The 16,279-nt window shown below is 39.6% G+C and overlaps 1 protein-coding gene across 1 annotated transcript in view; it reads left to right on the forward strand.

The window, feature by feature from the left end:
* The window catches only part of LOC121921217 (ectonucleoside triphosphate diphosphohydrolase 6-like), a 57,154-nt gene that overhangs the window by 555 nt on the left and 40,320 nt on the right, over positions 1–16,279 (forward strand). The gene's annotated exons all lie outside the window — the stretch shown is intronic.

The raw sequence follows: 16,279 nt of genomic DNA on the forward strand, positions 1-16,279 counted from the left end.
CAACAGGAGGCTGCTAGAGGAGTCACACTGGAATAGTAGCTCTTTAAGAGCATAGTGTGATAAACATCCATGATTCTATGATTCTAATAAGGGTGCAAGGTTCAAAAATTCATGAGTTAGGCTTGAAGTTACTAGCAAGGAGTTTTTTCAGTCGTTGCCTTGCGAAGGAAGCTAATTAACGAAATAGGGTTGTGGTCAGGCCTGCTTACAGGAAAGAGCAAGGTGCAGCTTCAATTGCTTAAGCAGAGCTTGTCTGTGGCAAGCTTTGTCCCTGTTTCTTCATACAAATGGATAACATGAACATAGCTATTTCATATTTATAAACTTCAAACCTCTCACTGGGAGGAACCTTGGCTTGGCCTGCAGTTAACATGATTTCTGCCTTTACTCTAGGAAGTTGTTCAGCTCCACCTATTATGAGAAGAGCAAAGACACAAACAGGAGCAAATACTTAAAAACAATTTTTTCACATGCTATAATTATAGCACTTTGATACCACTTTAACTGTAATGGCTCCATCCTATAGAATCCTGGGATTTGTAGTTTCATGAGGCACAAAAACCCTCATCTATTGTTCTGAATAATTTGAAATGTGGTGCTAGAGGAGTGTTCTGCAAATACTCTGGAGTGCCAAAAAACAAAGAAACGGGTCTTAGAGCAAATCAAGACTGAACTCTCCTTAGAAGGCAAGATGATTTAGCTGAAACTGTCACACTTTGGGCATGCTTGGCATGGTAGAAAGCAGTAGGAAAAGAGGAAGACCCCATTACAAGTGGATAGATTCAATAAAAGAAGCCACAACCCTGAGTTTGCAAGACCTGAACGGGCTTTTGATAAGAGAGTGGCTTGAAGATTTCTCATTCATTATAAATTGAAGTCGACTTGATTGCAGCTAACAACAATAATTTTCCAAATGAAAAATTAACTTGTAAAATAAGGGCTACAAAAGGAATAGTCACAAACAACAACTGTCTTGCAACATGGTTTATTTCCTTTGACTACATCTGTAACAAAGACCACTTTGCACTCTCACCAAAGGATCAAGCCTAGTTTTGGAGGGACACTGTCAGAGAACACACAGAAGCAGAGAGCAAGCCAGGCTCTCTTTCAGGGTAGGCAAGGACACTTGGCAGACATCAGTGTACACTAATTTGAGAAGAAATGATGTGGAAGTTACCAACATACACTATACAATTAACACTTGGATCCAAAATGGTAAAGCTGCCTAACTACGATATCTCAATATTGCACGATGTTTTGTGTTTTCTTTCTTTCTTTTGTAATACTCTTTGTAATTTTGCATTATATTGTATAATACACATTTGAGAAAAGGTTTTGTGAGCATTTGGAATCCTTTGTAAGAGAACATTTGTGCATTACTAGACTACAACCCCCCCCCAATTCTGTAGGATGCAACCATTTCAATTAAGGTGGTATGAAAGTGCTGCAATTGCAGTGCAAACTAGACCATAAACAAGAAGACCTAAGACATTTCACACCAGCCTTCTGTCTCACCACAATTGTGTTTTGAAAGCAAACAGGAATATACTACTTATTTCTTGTAACACATCCCTTCTTTCACATAACTGCATTGCTTGGAAACCTGCCACCCAGGTATTATAAGCCTCCACTTCAATTCCGGCATTACAGCAGTTGCCTGATTCCAACCCTCATCCATGCTCTCTCTCCCAGTTGCTATTCCATGCAGGTTACTTCTATGCATGATAGTTTATTTGTTTTTTAATTTTTCTGTGTTTGTGTAATTATGGCAAAAATGATTAAAAATGATTAATTTTTTTTAATCGTTTTGTCATAAGAATGCAAACCAACAAAAGTCCCAAACGACAAAAAAACCAAGATGTAAGAACACAAAACCAAACTGAAGGGTTCTACCAAAGAAAATATTTATGTATGTAAAATATATCTGAATAAAACGTAACCCACCTCCAATTACCAAAACACACAACTGTGAAGAAATAAGGGATAAATTAAACTCCCAAATAGAGAAGCCAGTAACATTTCTAAAAGGGTATAAATACCCCACTGAAAAATGAGCAGTAATAAAGAATGAATAAAATGTCCAAACTCAAGGTCAGAAAACTCAGACCGTGGAACAAAAAAGCCAGTAAAAGTTTCTAAAAGGGTAACAATACCCCACTAAGAATCATATAAATGTGAAAAAATCAAAGCATAAAATGATATAAAACACTAGAGGCCAGATGCGTTTTGACAACTGTCTTCCTCAGTGGCCTGCAATTATTTAAAATATAATATATCTATTAAACACAATGTGCTTCTGAGCTGAGCGCAGACACATTGTGTTTAATAGATGGGTTACATTTTATTCGGATATATTTTACATACATAAATATTTTCTTTGATAGAACCCTTCAGTTTGGTTTTGTATCATAAGAATGCAAACACAGCAAGGATAAAAATGTTAAAAACCCAAGAGGCATGGAGAATCAAGCCCCATCCTACCATGTGATGGCTGTAATGCTGGAATTGAAGTGAAGAGGATTTTCACACTACTTTCCCTGTGCTGTAATAGTGAGACTGAGAGGTCATTGTTGGATTTTGCCCATCACTGAAAAGGTGCACTATAGTAACAGGGCAGCAGTAGGACAGAAACAACATCATCTGATAAGTACTGGCTAAACATCTTTCAATCAGAACACTGATCAGAACAGAGACTGCAGTCAAGAAATAAGAAGAAGACTAAAAATGGGAAGGGTGGCTTTGAAAGAACTGGATAAAATCCTAAAGTGTAAAGCTATACAATGGAGCACTAAAGTTAGAATCATCCAAGCCATTATACACCCCATTACCATGTACAGATGTGATAGCTGTACAATAAAGTGGACATGAAGAAAATCAACTCATTTGAGATGTCATGTTGGAGAAGAGTGCCAAAGATACCATGGATGGCCAAAAAGACAAACAAATGGGTCCTTGAATGGATTAGGTCTGAATTCTTTCTGGGAGCCAAGATGACAAAGCTGAAGCTTTCGTACTTTGGCCACATCATGAGAAGGCATGACTCAATAAAAAAGACAATAATGCTAGGGAAGGTAGAAAGTACTAGAAAGAGAAGACTGTACGCCAGATGGGTAGACTTAATCGGAGAGGTCACGAAGCAGAGCAGTGGAGGATAGGAGATCTTGGAGATGTCTCATCCACAGGGTCACCATGAGTCAGGGTCAAATTGAAAGCAGTTAACAACAACAACAACAAAGATACTTTTATCCTGTTAAAATTCCACTTTTTGGCCTCTTGTGGTCCTCAGACTAGCTGGGGAGCTGTCCAACATGAACAGGGACATGAGACCAGACACTGTGTAAGGAACACTGGGGCAGCTAGGGAACTATCCAGCAGAAGTTGAGATAGTTTGACCCAATAAAGGAGTTGCCCCCTTCTGCAACTGTTTCTCTAACAAGTGGCAGGCAAAGACTGACGACTGTTGTTGTTAGCTGCCCTTGAGTCAACCCTGTGGATGAGACACCTTCAAGATTCCCTATCCTTCACTGCTCTGCTCAGGCCCTGCAAATCCATGCCTGTGACCCTCCTGACTGAGTCCATCCATCTGGCATGTGGTCTTCCCCTATTCCTTCTACACTTTACCTTTCCTAGCATTAGTGTTTTCTCTGGTGATCCATGCCATCTCATTATGTGGCCAAAGTACAACAGCCTCAAATTGATCATCTTGGCTTTCAAGGCCAGCCCAGGTTTCATCTGTTCAAGGACCCATCTGTTTGTATTTTTGGCCATCCACAGTATCCTCAGCACTCTTTTCCAGCACCACATCCCAAATACATTGATTTTCTTTTTGTCTGCTTCCTTTACTGTCCAGCTCTGACATCCATACATGATGATGGGGAATACAGTGGTCTGAACGATTCTGACTTTAGTACTCAATTGTATATCTTGACTCTTCAGGATCTTTTCTAATTCTTTCATAGCTGTCCTACCCATTCCTAGTCTTTTTATTTCCTGACTGTAGTCACTACTCTGGTCAGTGTTTGATCCTAGGTATGGGAATTCTCTGATTATTTCGATTTCCTCATTGTCTAGATTGAATTTATTTATTTCTTCTGTGGTCAATATTTTGTGACAATTATTCACCACATGTTCCCAGGTCACTAGCATCTTCTCATGAGTAAACATAAAAGTGGGGAGGCTTTGTGCTGCCAAATGGATTCCATGGCTTCTGTATTAGTCTTATTATTATTAGTAGTAGTAGTAGTAGTAGTATATTTTTATTATTATTAGAAATATTAAAATACAAATAAAAAGGCAAATATAAACACACAAATATACATCATACAGACAAAATATATGATAATACAAATAAAACAGTGTGGTGTAGTGGTTTGAGTATTGGACTATGACTCTGGAGACCAGAGTTCAATTCTCACTTGGTCCTGAATCCCACTGGGTGACTTTGCATGAGTCACACTCTCTCAACCTCAGGGGAAGCCGATGGCAAAACTCGTCTGAACAAATCTTGCCAAGAAAACCCTATGATAGGTTCACCTGAGTGTCACCATAAGTCAGAAAAGACTTGAAGGCACACAACACACACATAGTCCTAAACTCAAATAAATAAACAGAGTTATAGTTTCTGCAAAACTATAATCAATCTGTAATGTACTTAAAACAGAGAAGATATTTTTCCAAGAGCAAAAGAGTGATCGCTATTTCGTTCCCAAAGTGACCATATCCTTGATATGGATACCCATTTGTTTATAATGTCTCACCCAGAGAGTAAAAGTAATGGATAGCCAGAAACCCCATGCTTCTGAAGAGAAATAACAACATGGAATCTGAAAAATTATGGGAAATTGCTTCCCCTGCCCTCTCTGGCTGCATTTACCCTGCAGAATTAATGCAGTTTGGCACTGCTTTAACTGCTATGGCTCAATGCTTTGGAATTCTGGGATTTGTAGTTTTGTGAGCTATTTAGGCTTCTCTGTCAGAGCCCCATGGTACCACAACAAATTGCAGATCCCAGGATTCCACAGGATGAAGCCATAACAGTTAAAGCAGTGTCAAACTACATTAATTCCTCAATGGACATGAGGCAGAATAGCAATTCACACTTAAATTGTGCAGTTGAAATGGTTATGAGCGCCTTGGCTGTGGGATCAATTGTCGATGTGACAATCATACACTTTTAAATTAATTTATGTTTTTCTTTCACCTTTGACCTTTTACCAACTCTACAATATATTGCTGGAAATCAATCATGGAGGTTTTTATGATATTCACTGAAAAGGTATTGCATTCATAATAAGAAAATACCTAATTCTCTTGGAGAGGAGTTAAAGCCCATAAGTGCATTGACATTAACCTGGAAGGGCTAGATTATGTCTAGTAATGCTCTACAGGGCTTTAAAGGAGATTAGGCCAAGAGTATTGCTAGGGCAGGTGTACTCCTCCTGATTTTCAGTAGTAATGGAAATAATATTAGTAATAAATAATGTAGTCATAAATAATCATAAAAGATTAGCAGCTCTGCCCTGAGCTTCAAACCAACTCAACAAATTGGTAGCTTTTCAAATATTAAAATGTTCATAGATGACAAATTACACAAACTCTTTATCTGTTTCCCTCATGTCCCTAACCTACCTTATTTGCTCTGTAATATGATTTGTTTTCATCAAATCCTGTTATATGATTTCCCGTGATTCCGATAGCAAGGTGACATGGCCAGATCTTCAGTGTAGTATTATCGGATACAATAGAGTTGCACTGATTTACACCAGGAGAATTTCTTTACATCAGTGGAATGTCTGATCCCTTACTATGCTTTACTTGAAAGAACCAGATAAATAAACACTGTTATTGTTTAGCTTTAAGGCTATTACAATTTTATTTACCCTAAAAGCATTTTTCTAAGCAATGTGCAGTATTATTATTATTTTCTGACAGCAATAATCCCACTTCCGAGAGCATTTGCCATGATAAATACATCTCCTTTTTTAAAAATGCTAAATGTGTTAATACAGGAGAATAAGGCAACAAAGCTGGTTCCAAACAGACAGCTTTGGGAAGGGAGGGGAAGTACATGGCGTAAGACTGCTACATAATCATCTACCGGTAAATGTGACCTTTGTGTGATCAGTTTATTCCGTTTACAACATTTCACTAACAGAACTTTTACAAGGCTTCTCAATAAATTTGTCCCATAATCTAAGGTGAAGAACACTAATTCTGTGATCCACCCATCCTACATGTTAGGACCACCTCATACATTTTGTTGTTGTTGTTGCATGCCTTTAAATAATTTTCAGCTCATGGCAACCCTAAGGTGAACCTATCATGGAGTTCTCTTGGCAAGTTTCTTCAAAGGGGGTTTGCTATTGTGGTCCTCTGAGGCTGAGAGAGTGTGACTTGCCCAAGGTCACCCAGTGGGTTAAAGAAACAAACACCAAGTGTAGAGTCAATGGCTATTTGGACTCCCTGATTAATGTTTGTAAAAACATGTTGGTTCTCTCAATTTTAGAGTGTGTAAGAAATATGTTTCCAGTCTTTATGGATGTGAGATAGCAATGATAGACCTAGGACAGACTGCCCGAACAGGGCGGCCTGTTGGCGGCCTACTTTCCTCCAGAAGGAAGCCTCAGCCACCAAACCACACGGCTTCCCTCTGGAGGAAAAAGAACCCAGGAAAAGTGAGTTCTTTTTCTGCTGTAGGGCGGATGTAACGAGTGCGCCAATGGCTACATAAATGATGTGCAGTGACGTGCGGATGATGCACGCCACCCGTGTTCACGGGACACTGCCATTGTAACAGCACTGCGGCATATTAGGCTTAGGGACTGCATGGTTGCCGCGCAGTCCTTAATCCTAAAATTGGCACCATCATGGTACAAAAGGGTGGTATGTACTGCACCATAGTTATCATAAGACAATCCCTGTTTTCTACAAAATAAAAGAATTTGCAGCACTCAATATAATTTATTATTAATCAATTAATCATTATGATTTAAGGACATGAACATGTAGCATTAGCTAGATTTCTAGAATTCCCATTGCTTAACATATTATTATAATTTCAGCTCTTAATCCTTTGCCACCGTCTCTGGCCCAGTTCAGATAAAATGGGAGATTTTAGTTTCTCACTACATACATGTATATGCAAAGGGATCTTGTAGCACCTTTGAGATTATCTGTAAAAAGAAGCTGTAGCATAAACTTTCATAGACTTGGTCTACTTCCTCAGATGCATATGTATTTCTGATTTATGGTGACCCTAAGGTGGATCTATCAGGGGTTTTTCTTGGCAAGATTTCTTCAGAGGAAGTTTGCCCTTGCCTTCCCAAGACTGAGAGCATATGACTCACCCAAGGTCACCCAGTGGGTTTCATGGTTAAGATGGGAATCAATCCATGATCTCCAGAATCGTAGTCCAATATCCAAGCCATTACGCCACACTGTTTTGACCCTGGCCTGCCAGTCTGTTGGCTGGAGAGGGAGAGACGAAGAGAGATGACCAGCAACAGAAAAAAATTATCTATCCCTTGTTTAAACAAATAAATTTTCTCACATTTGGATGCCAAGTTTAAATTGCTTAAAGGTGTTGGTGCTTTTTTTAAAAAATCTGTTTTACTGAAGAAGAGAGAGCAAAGGAAGAAGCTCAGAAGCTTAGAGTTTACCATAGCTTTTTTACATTGACAGAGAGAATAAATTCACATGATAGCTGATTATTATAAGAACATTATTTTCCAACATGATTCAAGCAAGAGACAGGAGATGGTATGGATGGATATCCCTGCCTGCATGCATGCAGATGTCTTCAGTGAGATCAACAACTTCCTGACAAAATGCAGGCATGTGACTAACATCATCCCCCCCCCCCACCGCTTGTTTGAGCATTGCACTATGACTCTGGAGACCAGGGTTCGAATCCCATCTCGGCCATGGAAACCCACTGGGTGACCTTGTTCAAGTCACATTCTCTCAGCCTTGGGGGAAGGCAATAGTAATCCTCCTCTGAACAAATCTTACCAAATAAACCCCATGAAATGACTTGAAGGCACACAACAACAAGAAAGGATTTTTAACACCTGATGAAGATGTCAGCGGAGCTTCAAAATCTTACAACATGTATTTTGTGCATTTTGGTTGGTCCAATAAAGAAGGTTTCACTGTTTTGTGGATTTCTGATGCTATTGTACTTTTCTGTATGGCCAACAAGGTTACCCTGGATATATTTACTGTATGACAGAAGCACTGTAGTATGTAGGTAAATTCTCATTTGACTGTTATTTTACCATATAGTTTTAACTTTTGCGGGGTTTTATAAAACAGCAAAAACTGCCTAATTTAAGACAAGAGCAAGACAAAGAATTAGCACATATGCCCAGGTCTACAATGGCTTGATTCCACGATGTTTACATTTCATAAAAATTGTCTGAATCCAGCCTAAGACTCAAGCAAAAAGTACAGCCTCTGCTATCCTCCCCCCAACCCATCTCTTCTTCCACTTGCCAAGGCAGAAACAATCACTCTGTTTATTCAGTGCTTCTCATCAGATTACCCTACTTATTCATGGGATTTCCTTTAATAAAAAAAAAACAATGGTAATTGAAAATGAAAGGACAGTTTGGAGGAGAGGAAGGTAACTAATTTGGGCTAGGATCTGCAAACAGGCAATTTGCAAATTAATTGCCCCCAAACAATATGTTCTGCAGACAGGTTGTCCATACAGAGAGGCTGCATCCTTTTCGTTGTCTGGCGGCTGCCTGGTCATGGGCAGTTGAGATGCCTTTTTAAAAGTGAACAATGTGTTTGCTCATGTGTGCAACAATTTAGTGGGGAAGCTGTAACGCCCACCCCGGGTGGCAAAGGCTTGCTCTGTTTGGGTCCAGCTGCCATAGCCCCCTCTCAAGAATACAGAAGCCATGTGTACGCAACAAAGCACGCTTGCCTTATTGCCCCCGCTGGCCTGAAAATGCCAATAGCATATGGGCCTTAAGGGAATCCGCTCATTTAACAAACGTTACCTTCTCCCTAGCAAAATGAAAATGTTATTGGGCCTTCGATCTACCAAGTGGCTCCAATTAAATTCCCTGGATGGTCACAAATGGGATGCTAATTGGCTTGGCTCATATATTTTCCGCCCACCTTCCCAAGAAACAGATTGCAGCATTTTTCAGGCGACTAATCGTTAATTGAAGTAATGAATAGAGAGATGGAAGGACAGATCATTTGGGCTTGGTAAATTTAAATCCAAGCTATTCATGAAAGCATTCTACCAACTAAGTGTTTTTCATGGGAGATGGGTCCACAATAGATTAGCTGGAGCCAGTCTCCAGACTGGGTTGAGACGCATATAACCACCCAGTTCTACTCACTCACTATGCTTCTGTCTGCTGGAAAATATGGGGAGAATACTTTTGATAAGGACACTCTAGATAAATGTTTGTTTGGGAGGACCTCTTCTAAATGCTACATCTAGCTGCTTTTGAGATTTCCAGTACTTTCTAGCCTTGCACATGGTCATGAAACTAATCTACTGATTTCAGCAAGCAATACTAGTATTCAGGTCTATGAATGCATCTACATTCATAGTGGTCTTTTCCAACTCTATGACACCTGATCAGGCTGTCCTCCTGTTGAGCAGGTGGGTCGAGCATGCTCATCCTTCTTTCTTCAATCTGGTGGCAGTTCCACAAGAGGCACCACTGCCAGGCTGGGGAGGAACATGACCAAGGACACTTACCCATGGCAGCGGTGGTGGTCTCATGAGGAGGCTGCCACCACTGCAGTGAATGAGAATGATTGGCCATGCCTCTGGGTAGCCCTTTTGGTCACTTTGAATTTTGATCCAGAGGACAGAATCAAAATTCTAAATGACCTTAATATATTAGAAAGCTGGGCCAAAACTAACAAAATGAACCTCAACAGGGAATAATGTACTTAGGTAGAAAAAATGAAATGCATAGATACAGGATGAGGGAAACCTGGCTTAAGGAGACTACATGTGAAAGGGATCTAAGAGTCCTAGTAGGCCACAAGTTGAACATGAGTCAACAGTGTGATGTAGCAGCTAAAAAACGGCCAATGATATTTTAGGCTGCATCAATAGAAATATAGTGTCTAGATCAAGGGAAGTAATAGTGCTATCCTATTCTGCCTTGGTCAGGCCTCACCTGGAATATTGTGTCCAGTTCTGGGCACCATGATTCAAAAAGAATGATGAGAAGCTGAACCGTGTCCAGAGAAGGGACAGCAAAATGGTGAACGGCCTGAAGCCATGCCTTATGAGGAAAGACTTAGGGAGCTGGGGATGTTTAGCCTGGAGAAGAGATGGTTAAGGGGTGATATGATAGCCCTATTTAAGTTTTTCAGGTGTGTCACACTGAGGATGGAACAAGCTTGTTTTCTATGGCTCTAGAGACTAGAACACCAGAACAATGGATGCAAGCTACAGGAAAAGAGATTCCACCTCAACATTAGGAGGAACTTCCTGACAGTAAGACATATTTGACAGTGGAACATACTCCTTCCTCAGAGAGTGGTGAAGTCTCCTTCTTTGGAGGTCTTCAAACAGAGGCTGGATGGCCATCTGTTGGAGATGCTTTGATTGAGAGTTCCTGCATGGCAGAATGGGGTTGGACTGAATGGCCCTCGTGGTCTCTTCCAGCTCTATGATTCTATGAGTCTATGAATTCTATGAAATAGGATGATTGAATGCAGCCTTGCCTGATCCCTTTGTGAATTGGGAACCATTGTGTATTTTCAAATTCTGTTCTAACAGTAGCCTCTTGTTCTGAGTTCAGATTTCTAATTGGGACTATCAAGCATAGCAGGTTTATTTCTTCGTAAACAAGTAGACATAATAATCTATGGTCAATATTTCTCAAAAAATAAGAGGAGTACAAATATACTGTTGAAGAATAAAAGCATGTAAATAGAGGAGGTCTAAATGCTTCCTACTATAGCTCCAGTCCCATTCAGAGGGAAGAGGCCTTGCAGACGCAAAAAGAGCCCACATCAAATAGATCAAGATGTTCTCACTGTAAAAGATGGGAAAGACTAGATTCCAGCTCACCACAACAACTTGCCAAATCCTCAGACCCAACTCACTCTAAATTAAAGCCAATGTTTCTCTCCTGATCAACAGCCTGCTTTGTGGATAAGTCGAATTGCAGCAGCTGCGGCTATTCAGTTCTGTCTTAATGATTAATTGAGAGCTAGAGCTTAATTGAAGAAGCGTGTTAAAAGTTAAAAGAGCCAAGGACTAGCTAAGGAGCTGAAGGTTTTGCTGAATAAACACCATAACACTGTGTTTTGCTGCTTAGGAAGCTTTGATCCAGCTTGCTTTTTAAATAAGGGACTGGCTGCTCAGCTTTAATCCTAATAACAGTTTATTTATGTGTTACCATGCTGTTTACATTTACACACAGTGGCAGTATGCTTACCCAAAAGTTAAACCCGAGTTCAAGAGAAATTACTCCACAGAAAGAATGGAGTATTTGAATACATAGGTATGCCAAGGGATCCCAAAAATCTTCTGCAAATTCAAAATAGAAAGAACAATTTATTCAGATGGTAGATTCCATAACATCAATAATGTCTGTGATGAACAGGAACTTCCTTCTTAGCCACTGAAATCCCAGAGGCAGAGGCAGCTGCCAGAAAACTGGGAAATAGAAATTACAACATATAGTTGTCAAAATTGCTGGCTTGAGAGTTGATGTAATGACCACTTTTAAAAAAAGTCCCAGTTGTTCTAAGGTAAGAATAAGGTCACTTTAAAAAAATTGTTCTAACATAAGAATATGATCATTTAAAAAAATACAAATTGGCATCATGTCCATCATTATTCAGGACAGCTTCCAATAATTTCAACTCAAAATTCCATAAAAATACAAAGATACAGTTAGGACAGAGACCACAGATCGAGCATAACTGCTACATAAAATAGCAGGTGCTAAGTGGGCAAAGGCTTCCTGGAATAAAAAACATCTTTATTGACTGGTGAATGACAGACAGAGAGGAGGCTATCAGTGTTTTGGTAATCAAGGTGTTTCATAGTATTGGTACAGCATCTAGGGGTGTAGCCACACTGCAGAATTGAAGCAGTTTGACACTACTTTAACTGTCAGCACCATCCTGTGGAAACATGGGATTTGTAGTTTGATGAGGCACCAGAGTTCCCTGACAAATCATGTTGACTACCTTGCCAAACCACAAGGTCCAGGATTCTGTAGGATAGAGTTATGCCGATTAAAGTGATGTCAAACTGCTTTAGTTCTGCAGTGTAGCTTCACTCTAAGAAGCGCCAGTCTCTGGCTATCATCAATTATACCTCCACTCTAGAGAGGACAAATAAGCGAGTCTTTCATAGAATCATAGAGTTGGAAAAGACCTGAGGAGGGATGGTAAACACCCCTCTGCCATTAGTCCCTCTCCTCCAGAATGATGCAATTCAGACCCGTCATTCCCACTTGTTGAACACGCTTTAGAATCAATTTTGTTTTTCAAAAGAACGGCCAAAGAACTAGTGCCAGGAAAGAGTGGGTTTCTTTTGCGTTTGCCTCACTTCATCGCAATTGAAACCGATCACAGTACGATCAGAACCGGTTTCAAATGGGAATGACGGTCATGTAACCCTATCAGCAATTCACTTTGAATCACAGCAGGAATATGCCCCAGAGTGGTTTTCCAGATCTGTGGAGCAGGTTTTTGGGCTACAAAGCGGAAGCAGTGTGTGAAGAGGAGAGGTCATATTTCATCCATCCAGGAGATGGATAGTCATGATTTATCTCTGTACTGTGTGGATTTCTGAACATCAAGCTGCTTTTAGAGTTGCAGACCTGGACTGTTGTTGTTTTTTCTGGGTTATACTATTGTGACAGATACAGAGATTGACAAGAGTGATAGCCAGTCATCATGTTCTAAGCTGCAGTGTGTAGGAACCTAACAGAAGAAGCAATTATTGTATTCATAAAGGTTCTAGGGAAACACTACAATAAACCTGTGCTTATCAAAGAGTTTGAATGATTCTCTTTCTTCTCTGCTTCTCAAATTCCTCAATATAGAAATAATTCAATAGTTTTCAAAGCAATAGGTGTGCTAGTCTGTTTCAGTGTAAAGCGATATAGGGCACATCTACACTTTAACTGCCATGGCTCCATCCTACAGAATCCTGGGATTTGTAGTTATAGGAGGCATCAGTACTTTTTGGCAGATAAGGCTAAAGACCTTGTAAACCTACACATCCCAGGACTGAGCTACAGCACTTAAAGTGGTGTTAAACTGCATTATTTCTAATGTAGATGCACCCATAAGTGAATCAGATGCATCTGATGAATTGGAATGGAGTCCACAAAAGCTTAGAACTTTATTTTCCTTAGTCTCAGAGATGCTAGAGGATTCCTTTATATCTCTTTAAGCATTTCAATAATTAGCAAGGTTCCTCTAATTCAGCATATTTATCAAATCTGTAAGACAAGCATCTAGAGCTTCTAGGTATGACAGAGACACCTAAAGAAATTTACAGGGTTATCTAATTCCATGTGGTTAGCACTTTATTTCACCTTATATTTATTTGTATATTATATTTCACCTTATCTTTATCTGTATATTATTTCATCATCATCATTATCAGCAACAACAACGATATCTTTTACCTCAAACCGAGTACTCAGCACAGCTTAAAAATGAATATAAATACAATACAGTTAAAGATCAATCAACATTGTCATACAATCATACAAAGATCATGCAAAAGGTCAACATTAAGTGGAATCAAGCTGTTAACAACATTAAAACAATACAATGACAACATTAAAACATGCAATCAAAACATGAAAAAGCTGGTATGGGATAAAAATTATTTTAAAACTTATATGTGAAAATCACTGAATGCCAGGGAGATATAACTACATACTGTATGATGCAACACATATGAAGGGGGAAAGACTCTTTTTATGCTGAAAAATTGTGACCAACTATCCTCCCCCCCCCCATATTCAAGTATATAAAGTACTGAACTCTTTGCATGTAGCCCCAATATGGGAAGGAAAGGGAAATCTGATGTCTGTGGTATCCCTTCGCTCAAATATCTCAATCGTTTGCATTACTGCAGATAGGAATTATGTTGTGGGCATGTGGGTGACCACTGTAGGAAACAGGTGCAACATATAGTCCTATAGTTGGTCTGATCCACAGTGGTCTTCTTAAGAGCTTAGTAAATTGAGAAAAGCCACTAAAGATATTTTTACTGCATTCCTCTGCGTCTATTAATCACTCAGTTGTTCCCAAATGATTTGCTTGGGCTTGCTATATCTAATTATATCCACTAGATGTCAGACTCCTACAAGTAATGACAGACTGAATGATACAGTTTTAGATAGATAGATAGATAGATAGATAGAGATATATAGTTTTATCTTTTTAAAATTTGTTTTATTCTTTTAATAACTATCTGGTTTAGTATTGTAATAATTTAATCCTTTTTAATGTACTTTTTCTGTGTTTTTAATTGTACTGTTTTTTAATGTTGTGAAGCCACTCTTGAGTCCCAGTTCTGGGAAAAGAGTAGGATACAAATAAATATAATAAATGAATAAATAAATAGGATCAAAACACACTGCAGAAATAATCCCGTTTGAGATTACTTTAACTGCTCTGGCTCAGTGCTAGGGAATTCTGGGAATTGTAGTTTGTTGTGGCACCAGAGCTCTCTCACAGAGAAAGCTAAATGTTTGCCAAAACTACAGAGCCCACAATTTCTTAGCATTGAGCCAGGGCAGTTAAAGTGGTCTCAAACTGGATTATTTCTGCAATGTGTTTTGGACCATAGTTGCCATGCTTACATAGGCTCTTTTTGAGAATCCAGCCCTGGTGGCGCAGTGGTTAAATGCCTGTACTGCAGCCATTTACTCAAAACCACAAGGTTGCGAGTTCAAGACCAGCAAAAGGGCCCAAGCTCGACTCAGGCTTGCATCCTTCCGAGGTCGCTAAAATGAGTACCCAGACTGTTGGGGGTAAATTAGCTTACTTGCTGTTCACCGCTATGATCTTTGGAATAGCGGTATATAAATAAAACAAATTATTATTATTATTATTACGGTCCAAACCACACTGCAGAAATAATCCAGTCTGAGACTGCTTTAACCGCCCTGGTTCAATGCTAGGGAATTCTGGCAGATGTAGCTTTGTGAGACATTTAGCCTTCTCTGAGTCCACCCACGTTGCAGAAATAACCCGGTTTGAGACCGTTTGAACTGCCATGGCTCAATGGTATGGAATTCTGGGAATGGTAGCTTGTTGTGGCACCAGAGCAAAGCTCTGTTGAACAGATAAGGTGATAAGATACAGCCTTACCTGACCCTTTTGCCAATTGGGAACCATTCTGTTTCTCCCTGTTCTGTTCTGATAGTAGCCTCTTGTCCTGAGCACAGATTCCTCATCAGGGCTATCCGTGGTGAATGGGGGGGTGAGAAGCGTTTTGGCCCGGGGCTCCACCAAAACCTCTTGTCTAGAGGCCCCCCCCCCCCAGAAGTTGATATTTAAATGCAACCATTCTTGGAGGCAATACTCCCTTGGCACAGGGGGTTCGAGGGGATCCTCACAGAGGCTCGATACCCGCCTCAGAACAATTTCTCTTCTGGCAAAAACCAGAGGCCTGATACGGATTGGGAAGAAGCGGAGGGAGCCGAGAGAGCCAATACTCTTTGGGCTACAAGTTCCGCTGCCAAATTATTTTAAAAGAAGAAAGGGAAGTTTGTATGGAAAATATTAATTTTGTTTGCTGCCAGTTTGGGTTTGCACTTTATTATCTGCGTTATTCCCTTCCAAATGGTGGAAAGAATATACAGTAGACTCTATTAAAACAAAGATATAATGTGGGATTCACAATTCCCATTGCAGCTGTGTGGAATGCAATCAATGGAAGCGAGTGGATAGAACTTTAATGACCAGTTACACCATGACTGAGCAATACGAAGCGTAATGAGCTTGAGCTGATGGCATATTGAAGTAAGCTGTTGAGAAATACTAGTGACATCTTTAAATAATTTGAAGCCTTAAGTTTTAAGCAACTAAAAATTATACTCCCTAGAGGACTTTTTAGAAGACTGACTGCAGAGTCCAGAAGACGAAAGGAAAGAACAGAAGAGAAGGGGAGGAAAGAAGAAAGCAATGGAGGAAAGGAGGGGGGAGAGCCAAGAAAAACAAGAGTACAAGTTAAAAGCTTTCAGAGACTGATTTCAATTATTATTATTATTATTATTATTATTATTATTATTATTATTATTATTAT

This window comes from Sceloporus undulatus, chromosome 1 (genome assembly GCF_019175285.1).
Source record: "Sceloporus undulatus isolate JIND9_A2432 ecotype Alabama chromosome 1, SceUnd_v1.1, whole genome shotgun sequence".
Lineage (NCBI taxonomy): Eukaryota > Metazoa > Chordata > Lepidosauria > Squamata > Phrynosomatidae > Sceloporus > Sceloporus undulatus.